Source organism: Lepidochelys olivacea (genome assembly GCF_965140295.1).
Source record: "Lepidochelys olivacea isolate rLepOli2 genome assembly, chromosome: 3".
NCBI classification, from domain to species: Eukaryota; Metazoa; Chordata; order Testudines; family Cheloniidae; genus Lepidochelys; species Lepidochelys olivacea.
The window spans coordinates 127,776,247-127,800,781 of record NC_140413.1 but is presented as its reverse complement, the minus strand read 5'-3'; positions in this window follow the sequence as shown (position 1 = coordinate 127,800,781).

Sequence of the window (24,535 nt, the reverse complement as noted above, 5' to 3'; positions counted from 1 at the left end):
CCATACTCACAGGGACCAATCACGGAACTCTTCCTTATGCAGCGGGAGCAGGAACAGACCGGATACCATTTTCCAGTCACTTTCCTGACTGCATCTGCAGCTTAAACTGGATTAACTGCCCTTTATGCTTGCGCATTACTATCCAGATAATTGCCCTTGGCTGAACATTTTTAAGTGCTTATTTTTCCGCTAGAAAAACTCTCTCTCCCTTCAATCAAGCGCAGTTACCTCAACCTCCATTTCTAATTGTTGATTTTCCACACATGCACAAAATTCCCTTGGGGGTTTTCTGCCACTGTCAGTAGATACTTTATTAGCAGAATCCACTGAAGCTATTGGAGCTGGCAGCCATCTTTCATCTGTGGCTGGCAGGTACTAAACCACCATGTATGGGGATGCCCTGAGTGGCTAGTGGCATGAAGGGGAGGAGGGAGAGATAGAGACCTAGAAATACACATGTGAATAACAGTTGTGTGTCTTGAATTAGAGCCAAAACTCCACAGATGCCCAGCTGGCAGAGCCCATATGGAGCCTCTGAGGCCAGGAACTATGGAGACGCAATATATTTCCTAGATGTCTTCCCATTTTAATTGCTGAAGTAGTCTCTTTTCTTTATCTCAACAGGAGCTGCAGTAGGAGAACAGAGATACATATCTTGGCTGCTCTTCTATTGTAAAACCATCCTGACAAGGGCAGTGGGAAATTAAAATCAGCTGCCAGACACTTTACGCAACTCTCGGCTTCAGGCCAATCAAGAAGAAACAAAAGAGGCAACAGGAACACATTCCCTATTCCCAGTGTCTCTGAGTCAGACCAGTCCCAGGCATGTGCCGTTACTGCAGACTGTACACTGAAAACAGTCCGGTGGGATGAATAGAGCCAATATAGATTTTAAAAGAAAATCTATTGTTGGGGTCGGTCTGTCCCCTCTGTTTAAGGGGCGAAGACATGTTGGCTTTGTACAGCACTATAAGTGGGGCAGGGAGGGCGGCAGAGACCTCAAATGCAGGAGACAAGAGCTTTATACAGGATAAAAGAAAAATTACTTCTGTTCCATTACCCTTGAAAAATGATTTAGAACCTCCCTCCCCTAGCTTTTATTGAATCTAAATTATAGCAGGGTTTTCATCATCTGTGTCATCTCTGCCTTTTCTGTAGCAGGCTTGATTAAATAAGTCATCATTGGACAGTTTTTCCCCCACTCAAAAAAAAAAAAAAGGCAATTTGGACAGGTTTTTTCCTGTTAGTCTTTTGCAAAATGGTGCAAACGTGGCATTTGGGATGTAATCGTAGCATTTATCCTACCACTTCTTCACTGGGTAATGCTGTAGGGATGTGCACAAATATGAACAGGATGCTTTTCGGAACTTTTTTGGGATCTAACTATCAGAGAGTACAAATCTGTAACATATTTGTCCATCCACTTCCGGTGGCCATGATGAGACAGGCGCAACTCAGGACGGAGTGGCAAAAATGGAATCACACCAGTTTTGCATCTGCAGGATTCTGGGGCTTCCAGGGACAGGTTCAGGGGGCTCCTCAAACAAGTCTGAGGCGCAATGGTCTGTGAGAAACCACCAGTTAGGTCAGAACAGCTGCCGTGCAGAGCAGAGTAGAAACATCCTCTTCTCCCCCTAATATGCTCCCTGCTTCCCCCATCCTTACACCAGGTGTGGATTCTCTCTCCTGTGGGTAGATCAGCTGCTTGTCAGCCCACTCAAGCTGCAGAAGCAGCATAAGAGAGTCAGAACAGAACCCCAAACTGGGGCCTAAAAATCAGCCTCCTGTGATTTCAGGCATGTTTCCAATCCCTACACTGTGACCAAACCACAGGCCTCTGGTGACCTCTTTTCTTCTCTGTGACCCTGGCTTCCAGGTCTCTTCCTCCCAGTAACCCCTTTATCTCCCTGAAACTTCCATTTTCTTTCCATCCAGGACACTACTTGCAAGGACCCCCTATCTTTGATCCCATGGAGGCAGCTTTCTTCTCTGATACATCTACTCTCTCAGCCAGGCCAGCTCCTCCTTCTTGCTTCCAACTGATTTAAAGAAAATGGGCCTAAACAGGAGAATTTGGATATCCGTTCAAATTCTGAACCCTTCCCATGTTCTGGGATTTTGGATCTGAGGAGTTGGTTCACCTCATTATGGAGATAAGGCCAGACACTACATTTTGATCCAGACTTACATTCAGATTTTAAGTCCTACCCAAAATGCCAGGATATTCAGAGTTACAATTCTGGTTTGGGCCCGTGTCTAATTTACATCTTGCAGCTCAAGAGCGTTCCCTGACCTGGAGAGCTCCTAAGAAACTGAAATAGAGACGCCCAAATTCTTGTGCGTGGAGCACTTGCTGGTGATCTACAGAATGTTCAAGCACATAGTGATGGAGTTTGTTGTTTTTTCCCCCTGTCCAGCTGCTTCTACAGGTGCCCAAGTTCCTCACTGCAAAAATGCTGTAAAAGCTGCTAGGGGCTGCTTCTACAAGAAGAGGAAGAGAAAAAACAGAAGTCTGGAACCACCAGGTTCCGGGGGAGCAGGGAACAGTACAGCTAGGCAGGATGTTCAAAGGAGTGGGAGGGGTCAGGAGAGGAGAAGAGATTCAGATGTCCGGCAGAAGGAAATCGTGTGGCAGGGATTTACAAGCAAGGCAAAAGAAGCATGTGCAGGGAGAGAGGAGGAGATGGGAACCGGGCCTGACTAAGCCGAGGAAAGAGGAACGGTGGCGGGTACAGAGAAAATGGGGGGGACAATGGGCCGATTCTCAAAGGTATTTAGGCACCTAACTCCCATTGAAATCAATGGGAATTAGGTGCCTAAATACCTTTGAGGATTTGAGCCAATGTGATTAACTTTCTGAAAGAAAAACACTTAGGCACAGATTTTAAGTGACAAATGATTTTGTTTGCCTCAATTTCTGGGCAACCGACTCGAGATACCTTAAAGAAACCAGATTTTCAAAAGTGCTGAGCACTCCCCTTCTGAAAATCCAGGTCCCTTTAAAGGTGTCTCAGGCTGGGAACTAAAAATGGAGGCACCCAGAATCGCTAGTCACTGTTGAAAGTCTGGGCCTCATTGTATTAAAAGAGTTATCATGCATAAATAATGCCCTCACTACTTCTGCCTGGGAGCAACAGCTCTTCTTGCCACTGAAAATGGGAAGGCAGGGGAGTCCACAAGACAGGCTCTCAAACCGGGAGCACTGTTATGAAAGAGCTTCAGGACACCTGAAAAAAAGATCCTATGTAATACCAGGGCAAGAGGCTCGTGCAGAGCCGTGAGCATTTCCAGAGATGGGCCTTCCCCAGTGGGATCAACAAATGTAGGGAGGCGTCATGAGTCTTCTCGGGTGGGAAGAAGGAAGACTGAAATCTCTGCTGTTTGTAAGAAGGGAGTATAGAATAAAGCCACAGACAAGGAAAGCGGCTGAAGAGTCATAGCAGGGGCGATGAGCCAACACAGCCTGGACAAAAATCCAGATCCCAGGTTCTATGGCACCTCTGTAATATCCATAATTTTTCATGGATGACATTAAGACACAGGACAATTCAAACATTTAAGCTTTCTAGCTGTAGCTCACGAAAGCTTATGCTCAAATAAATTGGTTAGTCTCTAAGGTGCCACAAGTCCTCCTTTTCTTTTAGCTAGAGTAGTTTTCCCTCATTTAATAGGACTTCTTTTGCTACCCAAGTGCATATTTTATCTCTCTCCACCCCTGCCTGCCCCAGCTTCCAAGTGCTGATTTAAATGCAACTCTTCAGAATCGGCTCATTAATGTTAAGCTCCATATCTCCATTTTCCTTGGCAAAATAATCTAACTACTGGTATCCTTTGCTCTGCCACTGCAGAGATGATTCCTGCATCCTTGAAAGACAGGGAGAGAAAGCTAAAAGAAAAGTTAACAAGCAGTCAGGGGAATGTAGGTTACTACAAACAAACAGAAACTGGAGGGCTGTAATGAGATACAAATTGAAAATGAGACAAAGCATTGCCATGCTATCCTTCTACACACAGAGACAACATCATTCACCTTGACTAATGAGAGCTGTGGAACAAAATGGGCAAAGAGGGGGACTTGGCTGCACTGAATAATATTCTAGTGCAAGTTGAACTAATAGGTAAATTTCATCTGGTGATGAATGAACACGTTTGGCATGCATGGCAGAAAGAGCCCATGATTATGTCATGAGGGGGAAATGCATTTATCGAAGGGGATACTGGCAAGGTATTTAAAAAAAATTGTAATAGTTTTTTCCACTCACTGTGTTTATAATGAATCACCTCTTGGAATCTTGAGACTGAAATTGGTTTTCCTAAGGAATCCCTGTAGCAGGGCGAGCACCCCGGTCTGGAAAGAAAAGGGTTAATACCAGCTCTGGGAAAGGACTGCCCTGAGGAGCCGATCAGGTGAAGGCAGGTAGCAGCCAGCCAGGCCTGGTAGGGCTGGTATAAAAAGGGCTGTGAGCTAGGAGGCAGGCAGTCTCACTCTAGCCTTGGGGTGGGAAGGACTGGGCTGCCTGGGAGCACAGGGTACCTTCAACAGAGCAGTGGAGTGGGAGGGCAGGCTGAGCTGGGAAGCTCAGGCCTGGTGACCTCCCAGGCTGAGGCCTGACAGGAAGGCGTAAAGAGGTACTGGGGCTGCAGGGAAAGGCAACAGGTCCAACGCTCTAGCCAATGATGAGTGGCCACTTCAGACTGCAGTTTGCCTCTGAGGGACAGGGCTAGATGAAGACTGGCAGTGGGTCACTGAGGCGAGGTGGGCTCAGTGGAGTGGGGTTCCCTGCGTGAGGGGCAGCACCCCAAGGTAAGGGGCACTGTGGTCTGGGAGGAATGTGGGGCCTATACGGGGTGGAAACAAAGAGACTGCAGAGGGGTAGGTAAGGGCAGGAAGAAACTGGCCAGAGGAGGGCACTCCTGAGCTGAATAAGCTAATTCCCAGACTGACCAGCAGGAGGTGCTGCTCTGGTGAGTCAGCACCTTGCCACAATCCCCTTCCCCCACTTTGTGTTGTATGACTGAACTCACATTGATTATTTTAATGATGTATCAATATTTTGTAATTAGTACTAAAAGGGAATACTTTTTCCACATAAAATACAATTAGCTGGTGGAACTCATGGCCACTAGATATCACTGAGGCCAAGAGGTTTGGTCACTTCTGCATATTCCTCTGATTTGTATTATTAGAATAGTAAATATTTTACAAGTAAACAAGAGTTTTGGAAGGAATATAAACCCTTATGCTTCAGAGTAGTAGTAGGGTTTCTTGCACTTTCTTTTGAAGCACCTGGTGCTGGCCACTGTTGGATACAGGATACTGGACTAGATGGACATTGGTCTCATGCAGTGTGATTATTCCTAGGTTCCTACTTATATACCATCAAGAGGTGCATCTAGAGCACCTATAATTCCAGAATCTCAAAGTGCTTTACAGGCACTAAGGGTATGTCTACACTGCAATTAAAAACCTGCAGGTAGCTTGTGCCAACTGACCCACCTTGCAGGGTCCTAGAGCTTGGGCTCCAGCCAAGGGCTGTCTCTAGCTATTCTGGGGTCCTATACAACACCCAATTTGGTGCCCCAAATTTCCTGGTGCCCTACGCAGCTGCATTCTTTGCGTATGGGTAGGGACGGCCCTGGTCCAGCCCAATCCCGAACACCTACACTGTAATTAAACAGCCCCTTAAAGCCCCAGACACCAGAGCAATGCTAAGGAGTAGCCAAACTGGGGGGAAGCTCCCTGAGCTTAAGGTTCACTTGGACAGTTTCGAAGGACAAGGTGGAGGGAAGAGAACGGTTAGAAGACAGTAGGAATGGTTTCAAGATCCAGAATGAATTCCTAACTACATTTAAACTCAAACAGGTTTCTCCTCATTTATACTGTCAGACCATTAGTGAGTTTTAAGGTATGTTTATCAGTCTGAGGTAATGCGAAAAGAGGACCCTTTTAATTCTTCTGGCCCTCTCCATGAGGTACTTATGTTTCCTTCCCCCTCCTACTTCCATCTTTGTGGCCATCAGCACATTCCTTCAGACTAGAAGAGAAATGTCCCCAAACCCCACAGTTGCACTGTCTGGGATATGCTAAAAGGAGGCTCCTGATGGCTTCAGGAAGTCCCTTGCTAAAATTCTCTCACCCCTTTGAAGGCAGGGAGTTGAGGTGATTTCCCACAGCAGGATGGGCCCCTCTCAGAGAAATACCCACAGAAGTCAAACCTCAGGGAAGAGTTTGCTGGGATCGCTAAGAGTGGGGGCAGAGCTTTTGCTTCCCTGCAGAACAGGCAGCAGAAATTGCCAGAGGTTTACCACAAACACCCAAGTAGGCTGAGTAGTACATGCACAATGCCTTGCAACTGTTCCCTCCCGTGGCCCATGCATGCACCTCTGGGGTCCCTGGATGTGTAGGACTCCAATAGCTTGCCATAATGAATGTTGCTCAGACTGGCTGGTAATTGTAAAGAATCCCTTTGTGTTTTTAGGGTTAAATACGAGAATAATATTCCTAAATCCAATGTCAAAACTACGGTTAATCATTGGCGGCGGCGGGGTGGTAGTAGGGGTGCAAGTGTCCTATGCAGACATCTGCACTTTTATGTGGGCAGCCTCCTGACAATGCTGTCCAGTCAGAAAGCCATTAGTTTAATTTTTTTCCTAACATCTAGCTCACAGCCAGCTTGCAAGTAAAAGGTTTTCAAATGGCCATCAAACAAAGGAGCTGCCTGAGCCCTTTCTGCTGCCAAAGTCCCTCTACCTCATGTGGTATAGAAATCTTGTTTACGAAGTTGGAGTGTGACTGTCACGGTTCCTCCCCCACTCTGAACTCTAGGGTACAGATGTGGGGACCTGCATGAAAAACCTCCTAAGCTTATCTTTACCAGCTTAGGTCAAACTTCCCCAAGGTACAAAATATTACCCCCGTTATCCTTGGACTGGCCGCTACCACCACCAAACTAATACTGGTTACTGGGGAAGAGCTGTTTGGACGCGTCCTTCCCCCCAAAATACTTCCCAAAACCTTGCACCCCACTTCCTGGACAAGGTTTGGTAAAAAGCCTCACCAATTTGCATAGGTGACCACAGACCCAGACCCTTGGATCTGAGAACAATGAAAAAGCATTCAGTGTTTTACAAGAAGACTTTTAATAAAAAATAGAAGTAAATAGAAATAAAGAAATCCCCCCTGTAAAATCAGGATGGTAGATATCTTATAGGGTAATTAGATTCAAAAACATAGAGAACCCCTCTAGGCAAAACCTTAAGTTACAAAAAAGATACACAGACAGAAATAGTTATTCTATTCAGCACAATTCTTTTCTCAGCCATTTAAAGAAATCATAATCTAACACATACCTAGCTAGATTACTTACTAAAAGTTCTAGGACTCCATTCCTGTTCTGTCCCTGGCCAAGACGACTACAGACAGACACAGACCCTTTGTTTCTCTCCCTCCTCCCAGCTTTTGAAAGTATCTTGTCTCCTCATTGGTCATTTTGGTCAGGTGCCAGCGAGGTTACCTTTAGCTTCTTAACCCTTTACAGGTGAGAGGAGCTTTCCCCTGGCCAGGAGGGATTTCAAAGGGGTTTACCCTTCCCTTTATATTTATGACACGCCCCTCAAATCTCAGCTAGGGTGAAACACTGGCTGGGATTTCTTCCTGGAGCTCTAGGAAAACAGAGTTAATAAGACACATGCATCTCTAAATATACTACCAAGTACATAAAGACTAACAATATTTTCCACATCTCAAGGACGATTTTAACCAGTTGATTCTGGGAAACTTTCACGGGAGAGTGCATCAGCCACTTTGTTAGAAGCTCCTGAGATGTGTTGGATGTCGAAATTAAAATCTTGGAGAGCTAAACTCCACCGAAGAAGTTTTTTGTTAGTTTCTTTGACGGTGTGAAGCCACTTTAGTGCAGCATGGTCGGGTTGCAGGTGGAAACGCCGTCCCCAAACATATGGGCGTAGCTTTTCCAGAGCGTAGACAATGGCATAACATTCTTTTTCAGTGACTGACCAGTTGCTTTCCCTCTCAGACAGTTTTTTGCTGAGAAACACTACAGGGTGGAATTCTTGATCAGGTCCTTTCTGCATTAAAACTGCTCCCACACCACGCTCGGATGCATCTGTGGTTACTAGGAACGGTTTGTCAAAGTCTGGGGCCCTTAGTACAGGGTCAGACATGAGTGTCGCTTTAAGCTTGTTAAAGGCCTTCTGACACTTTCCGGTCCACTGAACAGCATTTGGCTGTTTCTTTTTGGTTAGGTCTGTCAGTGGGGCAGCGATTTGGCTGTAGTGCGGTACAAATCGTCTGTAATAACCGGCCAAGCCTAAGAAGGATTGAACCTGTTTCTTTGACTTTGGGACAGGCCACCTTTGGATAGCATCCACTTTGGCCTGTAGGGGGCTGATAGTTCCTTGACCCACCTGGTGTCCAAGGTAAGTCACTCTGTTTAGGCCTATTTGACACTTCTTAGCCTTAACAGTTAGTCCTGCCTCCCTTATGCGCTCAAGGACTTTTTGTAGATGTTCCAGGTGGTCTGCCCAGGAATCCGAAAATATGGCCACATCGTCAAGGTAGGCAACTGCATATTCTCCTAATCCCGCTAGGAGACCATCTACAAGTCTTTGGAAAGTGGCGGGTGCATTTCGCAGCCCGAAAGGGAGTACATTAAATTCATACAGCCCGAGATGTGTGATGAAGGCTGACCTTTCCTTGGCAGATTCATCTAGCGGTACCTGCCAGTACCCCTTGGTTAAGTCCAAGGTAGAGATGAACTGGGCCCGTCCCAGTTTCTCTAATAGTTCATCAGTGCGTGGCATTGGATAGTTGTCTGGGCGAGTTACAGCATTTAGCTTACGGTAGTCCACGCAAAAACGTATTTCCCCATCTGGTTTGGGAACTAGAACCACTGGAGATGCCCATGCACTTTCAGAGGGGCGGATTACACCCATCTGTAACATATCCTGGATCTCCCGTTCTATAGCAGTTTTAGCTTGAGGAGACACCCGGTAAGGGTGGACCCTAATTGGGTGAGCTTTACCTGTGTCAATGGAGTGGTATGCCCGTTCAGTCAGTCCTGGGGTGGCTGAGAACGTTGGCGCGTAGCTAGTGCACAGCTCCTGGATCTGCTGTCGCTGCATACGCCCAAGGGTCATGGAGAGGTTCACCTCTTCCACACCACCAGCACATTTCCCTTCGTAATAGACACCTTCAGGCCACTCAGCGTCGTCTCCTCCCTGGGCTGTAAACTGACAAACCTTTAATTCTCTGGAATAAAAGGGCTTTAGAGAATTAATATGATACACCTTAGGCTTTCGGTTGGAGGTGGGGAATGCTATGAGATAATTAACAGCTCCCAGGCGCTCCTGGACCACGAATGGCCCTTCCCACGATGCTTCCATTTTATGGGCCTGGAGCGCCTTTAAGACCATGACCTGGTCTCCTACTTTGAAGGAACGCTCTCTGGCATGTTTATCATACCAGGCTTTTTGCTCTTTTTGAGCATCCTGTAAGTTTTCTCTAGCAAGGGCTAAAGAGGTTCGGAGGGTGTTTTGTAGGTTGGTTACAAAGTCCAGAATGTTAGTTCCTGGAGAAGGTGTAAATCCCTCCCATTGCTGCTTCACCAACTGCAATGGCCCCTTAACCTCACGGCCATATACAAGTTCAAATGGGGAAAACCCTAAACTGGGATGTGGTACAGCTCTGTAGGCAAAGAGCAACTGCTGCAATACTAGGTCCCAATCATTGGAGTGCTCATTTACGAATTTACGTATCATGGCCCCCAAAGTTCCATTAAACTTCTCCACCATGCCATTTGTTTGATGTTGGTAAGGAGTGGCAACCAAGTGATTTACCCCATGAGCTTCCCAAAGGTTTTTCATAGTTCCTGCCAGGAAATTAGTCCCTGCATCTGTGAGGATGTCGGAGGGCCAACCTACCCTGGCAAAAATGTCTGCTAGTGCCTGGCACACACTTTTAGCCCTGGTGTTGCTTAGAGCTACTGCTTCCGGCCATCGGGTGGCAAAATCCATGAAAGTCAGTATGTACTGCTTTCCTCTGGGTGTCTTTTTCGGAAAAGGACCCAGAATATCCACAGCTACTCGCTGAAATGGAACTTCAATGATGGGGAGTGGCTGGAGAGGAGCTTTGACCTGGTCTTGGGGTTTTCCCACTCCTTGGCACACCTCACAAGACTGGACATAGGTAGAAACATCCTTGCCCATTCCCTCCCAGTGGAATGACCCCCCCAAACGGTCTTTGGTCCTGTTCACCCCAGCATGGCTACTAGGGTGATCATGGGCTAAGCTCAAGAGCTTGGCCCGGTATTTAGTTGGAACTACCAACTGTCTCTGAGGATGCCAGTCTTCCTGGTGTCTCCCAGAAAGAGTTTCCTTGTATAAAAGTCCTCTTTCTACAACAAACCTGGATCGATTAGAAGAGCTGAGAGGCGGTGGGTTGCTCCGTGCCGCCGTCCAAGCTCTCTGGAGGCTTTCATCTGCTTCCTGTTCGGTCTGGAACTGTTCCCTTGATGCTGGAGACATCAGTTCCTCATGGGATTGTGGACCTAGGCTTGGGCCCTCTGGAAGCGATATAGGGGATGGAGCTGTTTCTGTTGACTGTGAACCGCTCTCCGCTGGTGCACTATGTTGGGATTCAGGCTCCGGCTGAGCCTCTTGTGTAGGGTTATCGGCTGCTGCCAGTTCAGGTTCGGTGGGGCCCTCTGGTGTTGAGGTTGCAAGTACTGGATTCAGTGCTGGCACGGGGTCTGGTGTTGGTTGTTTGGCTGGTTCCGGTTCTGGGACTGGTTCCGTCTGGGTCTCTGGGACTGGATCCACTACTGCTGTTGCAGACATTGGCCTGGGGTCCGGGTCCATCACCTCTGACCGGGTCCTGATAGAAGTTTCCGGAACAGAGCTAGGCCTCACGGCTTGTTTAGCCTGGCTGCGGGTGACCGTTCCCACCCTCTTGGCCTGCTTCACGTGATTGGCCAAGTCTTCCCCCAACAGCATGGGGATGGGATAATCATCATAGACTGCAAAAGTCCACATTCCTGACCAGCCCTTGTACTGGACAGGCAACTTGGCTGTAGGCAAATTGAAAGAGTTGGACTTGAAGGGTTGAATCGTCACTTGGATCTCTGGGTTGATTAAATTGGGGTCCACTAAGGAAGCATGGATAGCTGACACTTGTGCTCCGGTGTCCCTCCACGCGGTGACCTTCTTCCCGCCCACACTCACAGTTTCCCTCCGCTCCAAGGGTATCTGGGAGGTATCTGGGCCTGTGGACCTCTGGTGTGATTCCGGTGCAATGAACTGTAATCTGTTGGGGTTCTTGGGGCAGTTGGCCTTTACATGCCCCAGCTCGTTACATTTAAAACATCGTCCAGCTGATGGGTCACCGGGGCGAGGTGGGTTGCTGGAGAACGGGGTGGTGGGACGGTAAGGGGTCTGGAGGGTTCTTTGGGAGGTAGGTGGGGCTTTGGGCGGCCCCCGGTAATAGGGTGTGGTCTGGGGTGGTCCCTTCTGGTCTCCGCTCCAACTGCGACCAGTTTTCTTCTTCTCTGCCACCTCCACCCATCTGGCTCCAATCTCTCCTGCCTCGATTACAGTTTTGGGTTTCCCATCTAGGATGTATCTTTCTATTTCCTCAGGAACACCCTCTAAGAATTGTTCCATTTGCATTAGGAAGGGCAAATTTACTGGAGATTCAACACTTGCTCCTGATATCCAGGCATCCCAATGTTTCACAATGTGGTAGGCATGTCGGGTAAATGACATGTCTGGTTTCCACCTTAGGGCTCGGAACCTCCGACGAGACTGCTCGGGTGTTATCCCCATTCTGACTCTCGCCTTGGATTTAAACAGTTCATACTTGTTCATATGTTCTTTAGGCATTTCAGCTGCCACCTCAGCTAAGGGTCCACTGAGCTGCGGCCTCAGCTCTACCATGTATTGGTCAGTAGAGATGTTGTACCCAAGGCAGGCCCTTTCGAAGTTTTCTAAGAAGGCCTCAGTATCATCACCTGCCTTGTAGGTGGGGAACTTTCTGGGATGGGAAGTGGTACCTGGAGAAGGATTGCTAGGGTTTGTTGGTATATTCTGCTGGGCCTTTATCCTCTCCATCTCCTCCACATGCTTCCTTGCCTCCATTTCCCTTTTGTGGGCAGCCTCCTGTACCTCCTTCTCCAGCCGCATGAGTTCTATCTGTCTTTCATGTTCCCTTTGTTTTTCCTCAGCCTGAAATTTGGCTAATTCCAGCTGTAGTCGAGCCGAGGATTTGGCCATTCTAACCTCTCTGTTTTGAACTAACTTTACACCCGAGGTTTAGAAATAAACAAACAAAACTTGGCTGTAAAATTTTGCTGTGCTGGAATAGAATACCTATTCTCTGATAGTGATTGTCAGCCTACAGAAAAAGACAATTCCCTTGTCTCTGCTCTGGGCCCAAATTAAAGCAAAAAACCTCCAACTACTTGGAAACCTGCTTACCCAGCCCAAAGGAAAAAAAAATTCTTTTCAAACCTGTGCTCCTTGTAAAACAAAAAAAAATCAAAATCCTAAAAAAAACCCTGCCACTTTTGTCTCCAGGCAAATGGGTAGAGCACACACCCCCTATTTACTTTTAGGAAGAAAAGAAAAAAAACCTCTGGGTTGGAAGACTGTGAATTTCCCTGCAGGAGTTAAGTACCCTGCCTCCAGGCAAAGAAAACCTGCAATTCACAAGATAATCCCCTTTTGTCTCTGCTTGGCCACAAAGCAGAGAGAAACCAAGCTGCTTTCAGTTTCAAAGCTGCTTTCTGGACTTCCTAAAAATTCCTTTTTAAAATCTGTATTTCTAGTTCAAAAAATCTCAACTGGATCTCAAAATGATTTCAGGTTAATCCCACCTCTGTGCCACCATGTCACGGTTCCTCCCCCACTCTGAACTCTAGGGTACAGATGTGGGGACCTGCATGAAAAACCTCCTAAGCTTATCTTTACCAGCTTAGGTCAAACTTCCCCAAGGTACAAAATATTACCCCCGTTATCCTTGGACTGGCCGCTACCACCACCAAACTAATACTGGTTACTGGGGAAGAGCTGTTTGGACGCGTCCTTCCCCCCAAAATACTTCCCAAAACCTTGCACCCCACTTCCTGGACAAGGTTTGGTAAAAAGCCTCACCAATTTGCATAGGTGACCACAGACCCAGACCCTTGGATCTTAAGAACAATGAACAATCCTCCCAACACTTGCACCCCCCCTTTCCTGGGAAATGTTGGATAAAAAGCCTCACCAATTTGCATAGGTGACCACAGACCCAAACCCTTGGATCTGAGAACAATGAAAAAGCATTCAGTGTTTTACAAGAAGACTTTTAATAAAAAATAGAAGTAAATAGAAATAAAGAAATCCCCCCTGTAAAATCAGGATGGTAGATATCTTATAGGGTAATTAGATTCAAAAACATAGAGAACCCCTCTAGGCAAAACCTTAAGTTACAAAAAAGATACACAGACAGAAATAGTTATTCTATTCAGCACAATTCTTTTCTCAGCCATTTAAAGAAATCATAATCTAACACATACCTAGCTAGATTACTTACTAAAAGTTCTAGGACTCCATTCCTGTTCTGTCCCTGGCCAAGACGACTACAGACAGACACAGACCCTTTGTTTCTCTCCCTCCTCCCAGCTTTTGAAAGTATCTTGTCTCCTCATTGGTCATTTTGGTCAGGTGCCAGCGAGGTTACCTTTAGCTTCTTAACCCTTTACAGGTGAGAGGAGCTTTCCCCTGGCCAGGAGGGATTTCAAAGGGGTTTACCCTTCCCTTTATATTTATGACAGTGACGAAAGCAGCATTCCAGCATGGTCATAGTCAATGCCACTGATGATGCATGCCAGCTCTTTACGCGTTAGAAATGCACCTTAATTGTCGTTTGTTAGCTCCTTGAAGAAGTTACAAACTTCTACAGAAAGTCATTAACTTTGACATGAAACCTAGGTGGAAAACCCCACCCAGTTTTTATTCTGATAGTAGGATTTTACTATTACTTGATTTCACCTTTAAGAAAAACACCTCAAATTAAACAAAATATAAAATCTGAAACTCAGGCTGGCCCACCTTTGTTCCATTTCATCTGAATCTGGAATGTTCTTTGGCAGCTCCTCTAACTGGTACTCAAAAGCAAGGTACAATAGTGTGACAAGTTCAGTTTTAATAACCTAAAATTCTACAGGCACATATTTCTGCCAGCCAGAGCCATACATAGTCGCACCTTTGTGAGCGACAGGGCGTTAGAGGGAGGTCGATGTGGATTCTGTGCGCTGATAGTGCAATGTAATATAAATGACCAGCTAGGTAATATGCTGTCAGTCATTTGCAGACCCCAACCACTTTGTAACTGCATGTGGGTTCATGTTGTGTACAGATACTGCAGTGATATCACCAAAATACCAACCAGATTACCTGTCAGAGAATAGATTTCAATTGAAATCCCTGTTTACACACCACTGGGACACTGAACTACCTATAATGGAAATTTAGGTTTTTCCTAAATACCACTGTCTACTTGCACCCACCCAAGTGATGTAACTTGCACAGACTAGTCAGACTGATACCAGTGCTTTTGACTCTGGCTCTTTAACTGTTGTGCTGCACTGCTCTTGTTTTGTTGAGCTTGAGCCAATGCCTAGTGAACTCAATGGGTCTTTCCATTGGGGTGCTGGATTGGACCCAAAATGCAGTGAATGCTTAAAGTACAAAACAATAGAATCACAGAAGAAAAGAAATATTTCTTGAAAAACATATTTGAATGGGAAATACAACTTGGAATTCCCCTAACCGTATGACAATCATAGAATCAGAACAGTGTAGGGCTGGAAGGGACCTTGAGAAGCATAGGCACCGAGTTTCTAATCTGCCTGGGGATGCTCCCCCCGGCTCCGCCCAGGCCCTGTCCCCACTCCACCCCTTCCCCAATGCCTCACCCCCACCCACCTCTTCCCACCCCTGCTCCGGCCTGCCTCTTCCCTGCCCAGTTCCGCCAAGCATGCTGCACCCTCCCTCCTCCCCCACCCCAATGCCTCCAGATGCTGCAAAACAGCTGATCCACAGGAGGCAGTAGGTGCTGGGAGGGAGGGGGAGGCACTGATCAGCAGGCAGGAGGCACTGGGGGGAGGGAGAGGCATTGATAAAGGGGCTGCTGGTGGGTGATGAGCATCCGCCATTTTTTACCCATGGGTGCTCCAGAGGTCATCAAGTCCAGCCCCTTGTGCTGTGGCAGGACCAAGTAAACCTAGACCAATCAGAGCAACAGAAACTGACCATCACCAGAAAGCTTTGCAATGTAATACCCCAGCATCTCCTGGCCTCAGTCTTGGGGCTGCTCCAGAATTTAGTCTTACCCACATGATACTGGACAACTCAGTCAGGAACTTATTCAACAGCAGAGGAAAGCAGAGACTCATGCCTGACTGTGTGCGCCCTGTAGTACTACTTTATATCATTTTTAGGTAGAGAGAGTGGCTCCTGCTTGTTTCATAGCCATTAACAAACACATGGCTTGTGACTCTTGGGGAAAATAACATCAAAAGAATAAATAGGATTCCATTTTCCAGGTACATTTTTCTCAGCCCGACAAGAACAATAAAGGTCTGGCTGCGTTGCGTTCCTTGAAAGCTGTGAGCCATGGAATAAGGCCACTGCAGCGGGAGTGCTCTTTCACTGCTCTGCTGTGTGACCTCAAGCAAAGCACTGCACCTCTCTGTACCTCTTTCCCCCTCCATCTGTTACATGGGGATGATACTTACCTGCCTTCGTAAAGCACTTTGAAAGCAAAGGATGAAAAGTGCTATATAAAAACTAAGTATGAATAAATACATTTTTCAAAAAAAAGAAAAATCAACATGAACAGAAGAAAAAGAAAAAGAAAAAGAGCCAGTACAGAGTGTAGTCATGATGAATAAAGTTGTTATATAAAGTTATTTAATAAAAAATAACCTGTACAAAAAGAAAAGAAAGAAAGAAAAGTAGGATTATAGCCTGCTATTGTTCCCAGAATGTAACTGGCTCTGTAACACTGTACAAAAATCTGCTACAATTTGTTATTTCCCTGTGCCTAGGTTCCAGAGGATAATGTAACAACCATTTCCTCTGCACAAATTCCTTAGCCATAATAAACTCAGAACAAATACAAGTAAATAAACATTTGTCTGCAGGTCTCGTCTGTTACGATCACTATTTATTATTTGTATGGCTGTTTAACCTACAAAGTTCTAGGTGTTTTCCAAGCAGAGAGGAAGATAGTGCTTTTGCCAAAGAGGTCAAAGTCTCAGGTCCTGCTGGTCTGATACCCATCAAAGCCAATGGGTAGGGCCTGATCCTTAAGTAAACAAGGCAGAAAAACAATAGGGGCCTGATACAAAGTCTCAATGAAGTCAATGGAAATACTCCCACCGATTACAAAAGGCTTTGAATGAGGCCCTGTATGAATAACAAAGCAGCAAAGTGTGAAGGAGGATGGTATGTATTGTGTTTGTTTTTTTCCTTTTCAGGACCTTCATCCCCAACCACTACACATCTGGCCATCAAGCCCCTCCCTCAGCCATATTCCTACCCTTTTCTTTCATCCAGATTACTCTCCCATGCCAAAGCACCAGCCTACCCATGACTCCCCTGTAATATTCCCCAAGACATTGAGTCCCCCAGCCTTTCCCAAGCCTCCCTGTCAAGCAGTCCACAGAAATGAGGAGCCCCCAGAATGGCGAAAGGTGTACTCTCTCCCCCTCCTCCCACACCATTGTAACTGCTCCAACCACTGCCAGAAAATCTCTGGCCTCCACAGAGACTGATGATGAGATTTCCTGCCCCATGTAGGTGTCTCCTTTTAATTTTTTGTCCAAACATTGGGTTTGCAGCCCAGATTTATGATAACACTTGGTATTCAGCCATAGATCTGAAACATTTTACAAAGGTGGCTAAAATATTATTGTCTCCATTTTACAGGAGAAGAATTCAGATCTTTTTAATCCCAGGCCAGTTCCTTAACTGCAAGGCCAGACCATCCTTCCTCTCTTCACAGCCCTTATTGGGTTAGAACCTGACTAACGCAGAAACTGCTCCACTCTTCATAAAAAGAAAAGGAGTACTTGTGGCCACAAGTACTCCTTTTCTTTTTGCAAATACAGACTAACACGGCTGCTACTCTGAATCCACTCTTCATGACTCTCACCTACCACACAGCTACAGAGTTCAGGAATATAGGAGATTACTATGTTTAGGGTGAAACTCTAATGGCTGGGTGTTTTCTCGCCTTCCCAGTTGCAGGACCATGGTAATGGAGTTCCCTTCCAGCAGATACCAGAAGATCCCAAATCCCACTATCTTTGGAAAATAATGTAGGTGCTCTCTCTCTCAAATTTCTGGAAGATGCCAAATAATAGCAATGAAAAGAAACCACAAATTCATCCTTGGTGCCTCATAAATTCAACAGGGAAAGTAGTCTGTCAGACTGATTGGTTTTTGCAACTTTGGTTGTGCTGATTGGCCAGGAGAGGTCCATGTGCTAGATTAGATAAAATACTTAGACTTTCAGGGCAAGGAGTGTCCATATTTTGGAGAAAGGATGGTTTTGTGTTTAAGGCACTTGACTATAACTCAGGATCTCTGGGTTTCAAATCCCAGCTCTGCCAGAGGCTTCCTGTATGACCTCAGCAACTCATTTAATCTCTGAATCTCTAAAATGGGTGTAATACGAGGGTCTGGGGGAAGAGGGCAGTGTTAGGCTAAATCAATACATGCTCAAAAGGAGATTAGAATCCACACTGTTCCTATTGGGATCCAGAAAGTGGGCAGGCGGAAGCCCGCCCACTGCTAAAGGGTCCTCTCCCAGCCTAAGGGGGGATCCACAGGACCTGGAAGACAAGTGATTTCAGGGGACAACTAATAAAAGAACAGGAGTGTGGTCAAAGGGTCAAACAAAGGGAACTTGATGGGGACACTGAGCAGAGAACCCCGAACAGCGCCCACTGCTCCTCAAAGGCATTAAGAGAGTCAGTGGGCACCGCCCAGAGGAATTCTGCCCAGATGCGTGAACAGACAGAGGATTGGAAATAGGCCCCACAGTCACAGGAGTCTCCATCGGCCAACCTCTTCTCCCTGGTTTTATAGATGGCCATTTTAGACAGGGCCAGGAGGAGGTTGACCAGGAGGTCCTGTGGCTTTGTGGGGCCATGGATAGGGAGTGCATAGATAAGGCAGTGAGGGGAAAAGTGTAGCCAGAAACGTAACAAAATATTTGTGAGAAGCCGGAATAGGGGATGCAACCTGGTGCACTCCAAGTAAATGTGTGCCAGGGTCTCCCTCACGCCACAGAAAGGGCAGGTGTCCAGGCTATATAAATAGACACATCGTGGGTTGGATCCTGGTCTTTCTTCTGACAGTGCAAAGGGACCATGAAGTTGTCTGGGCAATTGGGAATTTCCCTGGTGTGGGGAAACTCCTAGATGGTGTTAGTAAGGAGAAAGTGTCACCACCTCTTGGCCCTCTTGCACAGGGTACATGCCAGGGTGCCATGGGGCACGGCCACAGCATGCTACACTCCAGCCATCCTAGAACAGTAGAATGGCCCCTGGGAGACTGATCCAAACCAGCAGGAAGCGAGACTGCACAGAGTTATGATAGAAACCAAACTGACCACCTTTGCCCACCCCAACCTCTGTTTTACTGTGCAGAAGTCTGGGATAGCTGAGGATCTGGCCCCCTGTACCTTAGTCAATGCTGAGCACCATGTTGCTGCTTAACAAATATAAAACAACAACAACAACAGACGAAGTATCTATCATAACTGTTCTCTGCTACAATGTAAGAGTTGAGCTAAAGGAGACTTGTTCCAGAACAAACAATGTAATCTTTTATTTCAGGAATTACTGTGCTATGACTCATTATATGTCAGATCACACAGACTAGAGCCACTTGTATAGCCCAGTAACTGTTATCGATACTCATGCTAATGTAATTAATGTACACTACCTGTATATCTCTTTTAAAAACAGCGTAACTCTGTGTGTGTGTGTGTACGCGCATGTGTATACCTGCGCCAGGATTTCAAGGGATTATGTACCAGCTGTTTCAGCATGTGGCATATGATGCTGAGCAAATGATAACAAAACTTGTAACATGAAGGGCAGAATCTCTGACTGGAAGCTATCTCAAAGGACTGGAGAATCCAAGAAATTCCAGGTTTTTCTAAAGCACTTTGAATGCTCAGAGCTCTGTAAACAAAACGGTGGCTTGGAAAAGGCACTCCCTTCGTTAGCATAAAATTAGTGCAGTGTTGATGGCAGGTGCCCGAATGACAGGCTTGAGGACCAAAGTCCTCTCTTTACACAGCAATGCTGCAAACCTCATTACAGTCCCTTGCCAAACTACTTGACCCTTGCCCTGAAGGAAATTATAGGTGTGAACTATCCTGCAGTCTCCAAGCCTGTTTGCTGGAGCATGAACAAAGCGGCTTTACTAGTTGTAATGTGGGTTTCTGTTAAATAAATAGGATTGTCCATTAGGAACTGTACTGAAACCCCCAACCCATTTCAGATATGGATCTAACGGTCTTTGATTTTTCTATAGCACCTATCAACCTGGCATCTGGATAACCACCATACTCTGCTATATCCTCTATCAGCCTGGACCACACTGGAACCTGTGACCTGGATCACATTTTCAACCAATGTGCAAAATGTTCCCTATCCTGCTAGTAATTTTCTTAGCCATCAAGAATGTTAATAACAAATTATTCTCTCTCTAGTCACATTTATTTACTGAGCTCATTAAACCAACTAAAGCAGTGCAGATTAAATGTCGTTTCCAGGCACATGGCGGGTAGGGTACCAGAGCTGGGTTACAATGGCCTCCCACCAAATACAGTCACTAAAAACTGATAAAATAATCTTAATACACAAGTGAATTTCCTTAGCATAAACCTACATATTGTTCAGTAAAGGAATGGATTTCTTTTTTAAAAAATAGTAAAACTTATATTCTTTTTAGTAAAAAGAAAAGGAGGACTTGTGGCACCTTAGAGACTAACCAATTTATTAGTTAATAAACCAATAAATAAATAAATTGGTTAGTCTCTAAGGTGCCACAAGTCCTCCTTTTCTTTTTGCGAATACAGACTAACACGGCTGTTACTCTGAAACCATTCTTTTTAGTATCACTCGGAATCCTGTTCATGTTCATTTGTTCTTTATCGGCAGATCTTCAGCTGATTTAAATTGGCATAGCTCCACTGAAGTCAATCCATAGACCTATGCCAATGTACACAAGCTGAGGATACGGCCCTTATTTTCCATCACCTTTGGATGGCAGTGTATCAGAGGATCTGAATCCACATTCAGAAAGATATTGCTAAAGTATCTTTCCCAGAGTAAAACTTTAGCTATCTATACATGCACTTCATAAAGTCACTTTGGCTCAAGGGGTAAATCCATCTGATTTTGATCAAATGATTATGGTGATGTGAGGTGATAAAGAATGCCAAACAGCAAATCTAATTAAGCAGGGGTGTAATATGTATAATTTGTGCAAAGTTGTGGCTGAGCAGCTATAAATTATATCACCATATTCAATTACAGGAAACAATATTTCCTGTGCCAAACAACCTTTAAAGTCTGCAAGGAGATTTCCCCATTTCATATGTACATTTTTAATCACTGCTTCAATTTTTCACTTGAAAGAAAAGAATAGAATCAACACACAACAGGAAGGTCAAAAAGTTCTTACATTCTAGACTTCTAAAAGCATCTTAGTTTGAGAACTTTGGGTTCATAACAACAGATACACACACAGTATATAAACAAAAAATCTTAAAGGGACAGATACCTGACACATGAGATCCTTCACACCTTCATTTTGTGGTGCATCTATAGCAGAAACTAATAGTATGAGACACAAACACACCACAGGGAGGGGGCTGTGAGCAGGGATGGGGGAAGAGGGGTGCCAAATCTTGCCTTCATCTGGGGTATCTAGGCATCCAGGGGCCAATTTTGGAGTGTCCAAGGGTCAATACATTGCATCAGGCCACCTAGTCACCTGGCACTGAGAGGACACTATTTGCTGACATGAAAGCCCCTATTATCTGCCTAGCTTTATTACATGGGATGACCCTGTTTGGAATCCACCTCCCTCAACTCAAACAAAGCTACAGTTCCCATTTTGTCTCCTTGCACTTACTTGGCATCCAAGGTGGTAAAAGTGGTAAGAAGCCAATGGCCAAGGAGTTAGAGCAAAGGGCTTGTGAGCTTGGAAGTCCTGGTCCTGATTCTCCTCTGACTTGCACTGTGTTTGCAGCACTGTAGCCCCATTGAGTTAAATGGTGTTACTCTGAAACGATGCCAGTGTAACAGCAGAGGGGAATTGGAACCTCTGAGTTTAAACCCCAGCTGAGTCACTTGTCTTCACTAGATTTATTTTCCTAAAACTTCCCAGCATTGCAGCTCCACCAGCAGTAGCAGTAGTGTAGAAAAGGCACTGACCTGCTGCAGGTGTTTTAACCACGGTTAAAGTAGCCGAGACGAAACAATGGTTAAAATGCTGTTGTTGGTCTTCACTTGGGCTTCCATCACTGCTAACACTGGAGGAGTATTAAATCCACTGCTCTGGGATCACTGGGATTCCACTTCACACCTGCAAACGCTGAAGGAAACTGCTGCTAATGCACCACCAAGGCTTAAAGAGAGTGTCCAGGGACTGGAAGGGGCAGCAGAGGTAGATTGCTGTTTCCTGTAGATTTTCTCTCTTGTAGATTTTGCAACCTTTCAACTGGTATCTGGCTCATTATGCACATAAGCATCCCAGACCTTAAGAACATATCTTTTCACTTTAGATACATAATTCCTTAAATATTATCCATACATATATTTCACAATGATTATGATGACCCCAGTTGGCTCACGGTTCTTGGTAGAGACCTCACATACCAGCCTTTGGAGAACTATTATGCATATATCTGACCCAGGGGATCCACGTAAAACCCTACACATCCCTTGTGTCTGCCAGTTGACACTGACAGGTCCCTGGGTCACAAACCCCACATCAGAATATCTCATAGCTCAGTGGTTAGGGCTCTCTCCTGATTGAGGAAGGCACTTAGCTCATGGTTGCACGAAACAGTTTAGGCACTTAAGCTGCCTGACTCCCTGAGAGGGGTTCCTGACTGGGGATCAGAAGGAGAGATAGGGGCCTTTCTCCAGCTCGGAGTTAGGTGCCTAAATCTGTGAGGGGGTGGGGCCTAGGACACACCCCTCTCACTGGCATCTCCCAGTAGCTAGTTTAGGCAGTTCCCTTCCTAATTTGCTGGCTTTTGGGGCTCCCATTCATAGGTGCCTTTCTCTCCCCATTCATTGTATAGGAAACCGAGGCACCTAATTCAATTTTGTGGATCCTGCTGATGTTCCAGTGATTTCCAAGGTGCCTAAAGGTAGGCATTGCAATACATAAGTCCCTTTGTGGATCCAGGCCATTGTGCTTTAGAAGCACTGAGTAGGTATACTGACTTTTTGGAGTCATGGTGAAAAGCATGAGAGCAGAATCAGGCACTAATGCCAAAATGTTTAAAGTTGAGTTCCAAATTAGAGACTTAATAAAACTGGCCTCTGGTGCTGAGCACCCACAGTCCCCTGGGAGTCAGTAGAAGCTGCCGGTGCTCCACAGACAACTAATTTGCAGGGATAGTGAATAGTGGAAGCTCCTACTGACCCTTCCATCTACCAGCATTTTTCAGGCATTTATGACACTGGTGTCTGAGCACTCTGGGTCCCAATCTCACTCGTCTTTCTTCCACGCCATTTCAAGACTCCATCTTTATTCTACCCCTTCAGCTAAACTCTCATTCAGGTTCTCAACATATCCCATCTTAACTACTATCACTTCTTCCCCCCTGGACTCCCTGACATCCACACTGACCTCCTTGTGCATACAAAAACCAGCTGCTCAGATCTTCATCCTTGCCTGTTGTTTTGACCATTTCATCTCTCTCTGAAACCCACAGCTGGTTCCCTCTTTCTCCACCAACCTTCTTGTCCTGCTCTTCAAAGCCCTGCAAGGCTTTCCCCCTCTCTCCTTTACTTACCTCATTTCCCCCCTCCTCCAGCCCATCAAATGGTGTTGCCCTTGATATCCCGTTTGTTCACTTCTCCCATCATCATCTCCATGTTGTCTTTCACACTGCTTCCTAGGCATAGATATCCTTCCTTAGCTGCCTCTGAGAGACTTACTTCTGATGGTGTGTCTACAAGAAACTAGCCAACTAATAATGACTAGATAGAGGAACATTTCGGAATCCTATATAAAATGTCTGTATGCTTTAGCTGTTCCCAGACCTAACCCCATTTCTTTTCTTCATAGAACATAGGCTTTTGGACTGTGCATTTCCATTTCTGTCCAGCATTTAGCACACTGTGGATGCTGTAATTCATAATAACAGACATAGTTCTCTAGTGTGAACACCTGTCGTAAGTGTGTAGAAAGTAGTTCCCATGTTGATTTTTCATTAACGATATATATTGTCGAGTTTGCCAAAGCTGTAAAGCTTTGGAGAACGGCATAATAATGGAAACCAGTATTGTGGCCAATGCACATACTTTAAGCCAGACATGTACATCCATAATTGAGCACTAACGTAAATAAGTGACCTGATTTTCAGAGGCGTCAGTGGGCATTTGTGGCTTCTCAGCCACTGTGAAAATAAACCAGGCCACTTTTGTTTATGTTCCTAACACCCAAGTTTGAAAATGTCAGCTTATGATTCATGATTTAAAGAGAGAGAAAGAGATTAAACTGTGTGTGGTGGACTTGCAGGGAGTTTTGCACAAATTGGAATGTTGCCATGACAGACAGTTGATCAATGTAGGATTTCATCATATCATACAATTGCTTTACAATGATTTTCCCTGTACAGAGTATTGGCACTGTCCTTTTCAGTCCATTTGGAGTGTGGTGGAAGGTTAATGGGAGGTTTCCATAAGGTATCCAGATGGCTGAGGCTGCCTCTGAGATACACGGGGGGTTTAAAGAAACTTTTGACCAATAATGAAAAACAGAAGCCATGACTGGTGTTGGCTTCCAAGTTACTCATTTTCCTGTGAAATCCTTGACTGACACGCAAGCTGATTGGGGAGTCGGATTTGTAACAACCTGCTGCCATTAGAGCTACGCTGTTGCGCTAAGGCTGTGAGAAGTCAGGTGCGTCAGCCATTAGCCATAGATGTACAGTAGAAGGTTATAGCAGTTGTCCTGAAAACTGGGACGGGCTCATTCTTGTGAGCGAGTTAAAGAACTGAGAGTTAACAAATCAAATACCCTTGAAGGCCAGCACTTGTCCCTGAGCATTACCTTTGTACTAGTAGCTAAGGATTCTCTTGTATTCATAGCCTGTCTAGCATATTTTTTTCCAAACCCACATGCTAGTTTCTAACTCACTCTCTTTCCTTTGAGCTTAGCTGTTCTTTATTTAAGGCTCCCCTCCCGGGACTCAGTAAAGATTTTTACA